Genomic DNA, 8,239 nt, shown 5'->3' with positions numbered 1-8,239 from the left:
AAAACAACCCGCCCTCTACAAGGGACCGTCTCCTCAATCTAATTAAAAGAGCTTTTAGTGCCCTAAATAATACCAACCCCCAAATCACTGATTCTTATTGGTTATGTTTAGCCACCAACCCACCTTACTATGAAGGTATCGCAGTGGCAGGAACATATAAAAACTCCACTGAACATAATAACTGCACTTGGGACTCTGAGACAAAGTTAACTCTAACTGAAGTTTCAGGAACTGGAACCGGTATCAGGAACCCTCCTCCTAGCAATCTCCGCTCATTATGTAACACCACTACCCAAGTTCCCCTCTCTAAGGGATACTTAGTTCCCAGTACTGAATATTGGTGGGCCTGCAATACTGGATTAACCCCGTGTGTCTCTTCAGCTGTTTTTTATTCTACCTCTGATTACTATGTATTAATTTATCTGATGCCCCAGGTATACTATCACCCTGATGATGAATTTGTTAATGAATTTGATCATGCACCTGAGCACCATTTTCGCAGAGTACCTATTACTATGACCTTAGCAGTCTTATTAGGAATAGGAGGAATAGCTGCAGGAATAGGTACAGGGACTTCAGCACTTGTCAATGGGCAAAAACAATACCATGAGTTAAAAACAGCCATAGATGAGAATCTTCGGGCTTTAGAATCATCAATTACTCCACTAAAAGAATCCCTGACCTCCTTATCTGAGGTAACCTTACAGAATAGGAGAGGACTAGACTTATCGTTCCTCAAAGACGGGGGTCTCTGTGCCACACTAAAAGAAGAATGTTGCTTTTATATTGACCATTCAGGAGTAATAGAAGACACCATGCAAAAGCTAAGGGAAAGGTTAGACAAAAGAAAACAAGACCGAGAATCTCAGCAAACATGGTTTAAGAGCTTATTTTATAAATCTCCAGGGTTAACTACTCTTGTATCTACCCTTATAGGTCCTTTAATACTCTTGTTTATATTGTTACTAGTTGGGCCTTGTCTTATAAATAAGCTTGTTACCTTTGTTAAAGATCACATCAGTACTGTTCAATTAATAGTTCTAAGACAATAATATAAAAATATGAGAGAACCTGACTGCAATGATACTGCCTCCAGAGATTCTTGGTTTTATGATTAGAACCTTGTACTAAAAGAAGTGGGGAATGAAAGGAAAATTTTTTAAACAATGTCCCCACACCCAAGTATTGTAAGAACCTATACCTTTGATCTTGTGTGAATGTTTGTGTTCCAGGAACTAGCTGACCACAAACTGAACAAACAATTACTGGCAAAAACCATATTTTAACTAACGTCAGCAGCAGGTAACTGACCTAAAATTGAACTTCTCCTTTTCTAAAGTGCCAATGAGCTAATCCCACGCCAAAGAACCCCTAGACCTTGTATACATTCCCTTGCTTTTTTGGGCTCGGGGTCGACTTTCCCGTCTCCTGCGTGAGATACAAGTCATCCCGAAGCTTCATCAATAAAGCCTCTTGTGATTGCAGCGAGTGGATCTGGTGTGAGTTGCTTGGAGTCGCGCCCGGTCTGGGAAAAGCCCTAGTTTGGGGTTTTTCACTCTCAGGCTTCAGTGGAAGGTTTGCTTGTCTTTCCCTCTCAGTCATGGTCCTGGAAATTAAACCCATTTGATTTCCCTCACAAAGAACAACATTCTAAAAGACCCATCAGGCACTTAGGATTGAGCCTCATTACTAGCTTTTTTCATGGCTTCAACAAGCTTCCTAAATCGCCTGGCCTCCATTTTCAAGATCAATCCTGATGAACACTGCTGTGAGTGATGGAATAATTTCCATATTGCATACAAGGAAGACAGCTCTGGTAGCCTAGTGGTAAGAATCCATGCTGCCATCCCAAAGGCATACGGTTCAAACCCACCAGCTGCTTTGCCAGAGAAGGATGGATAATCTCCTCACATGTGATTATCTGAATCTGACAACCTGCTGGAGGGTAAGTTATGGTTGGTTCCGACTTGAAGGTACTTAACAACAATACAAGGAAGGCCTTTTAAAATGACTGTTATTCAAATATACATACCACTAGAGCAAAAGATGAAGAAATTGAGGATTTCTACCAACTCCTGCAGTCTGAAATGGATCAAACATACAGTCAAGAAGCACTAATAATAATTAGTGACTGGAATGCAAAGTTGAAAACAAAGAAGGACTGATAGTTGGAAAATATGGAGTTGGTGACAAAAATTAGGCTGGAGATGAAATGATAGAATTTTGTATGATGAATGATTTAATCATTACAAACAGCATTACAAAAACCACAACACAACAACATCACCCAATAGATTAAGCAGGAATCATATAGACTTATCTGTGGAAACAGTCAATTGAGAAGCTCAATTACCAACAGTCAAACAAGGTTGAGTATGGAACAGCAATTACTTCTGTGCAAGTTGATATTGAAGCTGAGGAAAATGAAAAGAAGTGTAAAAGAACCAAAATATAAGTCACATGACCTTGACCCAACTAAATTTTAAAAAAATATGAAGAATAGATTTGATGCATTCAACACTAATGATCGAAGACCAGATAAGTTGTAGGATAACATCAAAGACATTCTCAATGAAGAAAGTAAAAGGTTATTACATAGACAGGAAAGGACAAAAATAAATGCCAGAAGAGATGCTGAAACTCAAACTTGGATGTAGAGAGACTTAAACAGAGGAAATAAATGCTGAAGTGAAATAGCTGAGAAGATTTTAAAGATTAGTTTAAGAAGATAAAGCAAAGTGTTATAATGATTTCTGCAAAGATCTGGAATTAGAAAGCAGAAAGGGAAGAACATGTTATTTCTCAAGCTAAAAGAACCAAAAAACAAATTCAAGTCTTGAAGTGCAATACTAAATATTGCTATGGTTAAAATCTTGATTGATCCAAGAAGTACCAAAAAGATGGAAGGAAAATATAGACACAGTACCGAAAAAGAATTGGTGAACACTTGAAAATTTTCAAGAGCCAATGACAACAAAAGAAGACATTCAAGCTGTGATGAAAGTATTGGCAAAACAAATAAGGCCCCAGAAATCTATGGGAGACCGATTGACATATTTCAATAGATGAAACTGTGGATGTCAATTGCAAGTCAATGGCAAGAAATTTGGAGGACAGTCGCCTGGATTACTGACTGGAAGAGATCCATATTTATTCTCATTCAAAAAAAAAGCAATCCAACAGAATGTGGAAACTACTGAACAACATCATTAATAGTACATGTAAGTAAAATCTTGCTGAAGATTCTTAAAGAAACAGAATAATATATTGACAGGGAACTGCCAGAAATTCAAACTGGATGTAGAAATAGCTGGTGAATGAAGTATATTATTGATGATGTTAGATGGATCTTGATGGAAAGCAAAAGATACCACAAAGATGCTTTCTTGTGTTTTGTTTACTATGTAAAGACATTTGACTGTGTGGATCCTAACAAATTACAAATAACACTGAGAAGAATGGGAATCCCAGAACACTTAATTTTGCTCACATGAAACAAATTATCAGCTGTCCAAACAGAACAAAGGGACACTGACGAATTTTTAAAAATAAAGAAAGGTGTTTGTTAGGGTTGGATCCTTTCTTCACCACCATTCATTCTGTTTGCTGAGCAAATAATTCAAGAAGCTGGATTATCTGTGAAGAAGAATGTGGCATCATGATTGGAGGAAGACTCCCAACCATCTACCTTATACAAATGATCCACCCTTGCTTGGAGAAAGTGAGGAAGACTTGAAGTACTTACTGCAGAAGATCGAAGTTTATAATCTTCAATACAGATTACATTTAAACATCAAGAAAACAAAACCCACTAGACGAATAGGCAGCATCATGATAATGGAGAAAAGATTGAAGTTGTCAATTATTTAATTTTACTTGGATCCACAATCAAACCCCATGACAGCAACAGTCAAGAAATCAAAACACCTCATTTATTGGGAAAATGTGCTGTCAAAGACTGTTCTAAAGACTATATCATTTCAAAGACTAAGATGCTTTCAATGCATCTGAAAGTTTAACAATTAACAAGGAAGACCAAAGAATTATTCAATCGTGGTATTGGCAAAGAGTATTCAATATACCAGGGACTGCCAAAGGAACAAACAAGTCTGTGTTGGAGGAAATGCAATCAGAGTTCTTGTTGAGGCAATGATGATGAAACTTCGTCTCATGTATTTTGAACATGTTACCATGAGGGGCTAGTCTTTGGGAAAAGATGTCATACTGGGAAAGAAGGGTACAGGGTCTGTGAAAGAGGATTACACTCAGGGAACTCGACTGGCACAATGACTCTGAAAACAGGCTTGAGCGTGGCAGAGATCATATGGGTGGGACAGGGTAAGATCTACATCATTGTTAATATGGTCTCAATGAGCTGTAGTGGACTAGGCAGTACCTAACAATTGCTTTTCTCATCTGTAAAATGAAAAGAAATGTAAATGAAACTTCTCAGCTGCAACATTCAGCAGCTTTTAATTCTCCACAATTATAACATTCCCTCCAGCTTGAATGTTCTCCCCACCCTGCTAGCTTGCCATCTCTTGGAGCAGTGTTCTCACTGCAAGTGTGCTGGACTCCATCATCCACTTGACTATCTCTTATTCATATCTAGACCCATGGGTATCACCAGCTTAACTAGACTCCTCACATTCCTCGGTAGTATGCCACTTATTGGGGAAAAATATCACAATTTATGTCTTAAATGTTTGTGAGAGTTACTTAGTTATTTCTATGTTTTCACACACAGTGCTGGAGCCAATATTGTTTAGCAGATTCCAGAATGGGGTGGCTGAGCTGATGATAACCAACTTATGCATATAAGTTGAGGATTGAACCCTGACTCACTGATTTTCAGAAGTAGATCAGCAGGCCTTTCTTTACAGTCTAGAACCAGAGCTGAAACTTGTTTAGATTATAAGCCAAGGGGGAAAAACCCAACTCACTGTCAATAAGCTCATTCTGGATAATGGCAACCTTCCATTGAGTTTCTGAAACTCTTTGTCTTAAAGGGAGCTTTCTCCTTCAGAGCCAATGATGGATTTGAACTGTCAACTTTTCCACTAGTGGCTTGACAAGTTATGAATTAAGAATAGATTGGGTGCATCAGGTATTGCCAGATTGCTCCCTGAAAGGGTTGTATACTAATAATGTGGAAGAATTCTGCTTCCCATACCTTCTATCAAATACCCACCAAACTGAGTTCCTCCCTACGGTAACACTGTAACCACTTTTCTCCTATGGGATTTAGCACTGTCTTCTATGTTTGTATGTTTATACTTCTGTTACATGGTCTGTATATTTTGCCAGAACAGCCCTAACTGGCCCAGTGGTCCTCACGCTGACTCCACCTCATAGTGGTCCCATGTGCTGCAGAGGGTTTTCAAATGCCTGGCGTTTTAGGGGGGAAAAAAATCACAGGCCTTGCTTCCATGGTGTTTCTGAACATACTCAGTTAGTAATGGAATCCTTAATTGTATCTGCCACCCAGGAACTCTTCTGTAATAAATGTATTGAAATTAGTCTACCATAAAGAGTCGTGAAGAAACAAACAGAAAACCAGAATTAATTAACCCTATACCATCACTCAAAGATTTTGAGTTCTAGGTAATCTATTTCTATTAACATGGGGTTAGAAGACAGGAAGGGGATGCCATAAGCTTCAGAAATACAAGCACTGTGGTTGCAACTGGTCTGTAGCCAAAGGTTTCAGGATCTACGGTGGCCCGTCACCAGCCTTTCGGAGACCCCAGCTTTAGATTTTCTTATCAAGATTTTCACCAAATATTGATTGTTGTGAGTGGCTGATTTCCAGTCTTTGCAAGAAGGCTGCTTCTGAGTGGAACTCCCCCACACCAGCCCCACCTCACTATGAAGGGCTGGATAGAGTCCATGTGTCCTTTAAACTGGGAACTGCATGACCGATGGCAAATGCCCTCCTTTTTGTTGCCCCAGAAGTTCCAGGCTGACTTACTCTCTAAATATGCCACTTGTGGTTTTTGGTGTGACATCACATGTGGAAGAATGAGTCATTATTTCAAGAACCTGAATTATATTTGATCAGAATAAGATACATGTGTTTGTTACTCACAACTCTTGGGACAAGGGTAACACTGCTACCAAGTCCCTAACCTTCCCGCTCTTCTTTTTTGAGGCCAAGGGACAGAGAAGGAACACAGTGGGCAAAGACATGAAGAAGGTGTGCATCTCTTATTTTGATATCATGCTGGGTAAAATTCTATCTTATTGCCAGATTAAATCATACATACAGCAAAGCAGTTCAGGCTGAGTTCTGCTACTGCCCAAGTTCAAGTTTCAGCTCTATCACTTACCAGCTGGGCAACCCAGTGCAAGATCATGAACCTTGGTGTATCTGTTTCCTCATCTGTGAGATGACTGCATCCACCACAAAAGGTTGTTGTGAGAAATGATGTATGTTGAGTGTTCAGGACAGTGTCTGAAATACAAGAATTGGTAGTGGTTTCTTGGACTTGAAGATAAAGCTCATGGTCCAAGTTTGTGTTCAAGAAACTTTTTTAACCAAATGAAGGCATTCCATTATGCCATATTTGATGTAAGGGATTTTATGTGGTAAGCCCTTGGTTAGGGACAGAGGAACCTTGAAGACCAAGTACCTCAAGTCTAGGCATTCCCACCCTTTTGTTTTATTGGTTAGTTTATTCCCTAGAATGTGCATGCAGTGGGAAGGGTATAGCCACGCCAAGGTAGAACTCAACTTGAGCTTTTACTTTTTAAGTGTGAGGAGTCACAGTTTTAGATCTTTGAACCCTGAAAACATGGACTTGGTTAGAAAGGAGACTCTGGCAAAAGAGACACTTATTGTCTGACCTCTCAGGGTCTTCTACTTGTGAGGAGAGATAGGAAAATGGCAGCATCTGAATGAGTTTGGTTAATAGAAAGGGTGGGAAATGTAAGACAACATATCCGTATACAGTTTTGATCAGATTTGCATATATACAGACTTGGTATCTATCTTTACTACTTTTTATATATGGTCTTAGGTAAGATAATCTTGAGTACCCAAGAGCCCTGGGGAGGCCAGAAGGAAGTCCCCTGGAGCTACTCCTACTGAAGACTGTGCAGCAGGCTTGGGGCCAGATGAGGGGAAGCTTTGATTGAGGAGCTTGGTGGATCAGAAAAGTAAGGTCTAGCTTGGCGGCTAGTAAATCATGTTTGTTCTATAGATTCAGTCAAATCAGTAGAAATGCTGAACTGCTGAGTGATGTCCAGTAGTGACTTGTTTGTGGGAGGCATCAGAAGCCCAGGGTACACTGTAACTAAAGGGCAAATCTACTCTAAACTCCACCTCTACCACTCGAAAAGCCAAGCATTCACCTGCAGCTGCACTCACACACAAGCACCTTTGTGACACGAATAGTTCTTTTCTCCTCTTTTCACAGCCCTGCCTTCACAAATGCACACCCATTTATTCTTCACACACAGCTTCTCAGCCAAAAGAGTGGCCTCTGGGAGACCTCACAGCTGAAGTCCAGTGCTGGTTAATGCTGCTGTTTTATTACACCAATGGTCTGAACATTTATTTGGAAGTGCACACAGAACTCAGCATACTACTGTGACAGTGGCATGCACACGCCTCTATGACTAGCTATGCAGCTCCAGGTGATTGCAGCACATGAGTGAGACCTGGTCCCGGAGGGCACTGGGAACAGCAGGTACTCATGCTCTGGAACATCAGCAGATACAATGACAGGATAGAAAAACCAGGTGCTTCACCATGACAGCAGTCTGGGAATCTTGGGTGTTAGGTAGATTTGTTTTAACAGTTAAACAGGTATGACAAGGGACCCAAGTTGGCAAAACTTAAAAGTCAAGAGTACTTGTGGGTGGGTTTCTACTCCTCAGACCCACAGCGCTGACTAAAGGGGAGTGGGCATGCTGAGCACTGCATCTGAGCTAGTTTAAGCTACCAGGAGTCCCCATCTAAGGTGATCCCAGGTTCACAGGGAAGAATAAGACATGATGGCATTATCACAATAAGGCCACTAAACTCACAGCTAATAAGGACCTCAGAAGGAAGCTTTCGTGACTAGGGAAAAGTGTTGCTTTCCTCTGTGATGGCAGAGGCCAGGCAGGCACCTGCCCGAGGCAGTCACAGTCCTTTCTGAGCTGCACATCACTGAGCACAATGGGGCAGAGAAGGGCCACAAATGTCACAGCCACGAATATCCACCACGTGTCTCACTGCCGGCAAATGTCGCTG

Source organism: Elephantulus edwardii, unplaced genomic scaffold, assembly GCF_000299155.1.
Source record: "Elephantulus edwardii isolate Elephantulus edwardi_28Jun2011 unplaced genomic scaffold, EleEdw1.0 scaffold00166, whole genome shotgun sequence".
Lineage (NCBI taxonomy): Eukaryota > Metazoa > Chordata > Mammalia > Macroscelidea > Macroscelididae > Elephantulus > Elephantulus edwardii.
This window is presented reverse-complemented; position numbering follows the sequence as displayed.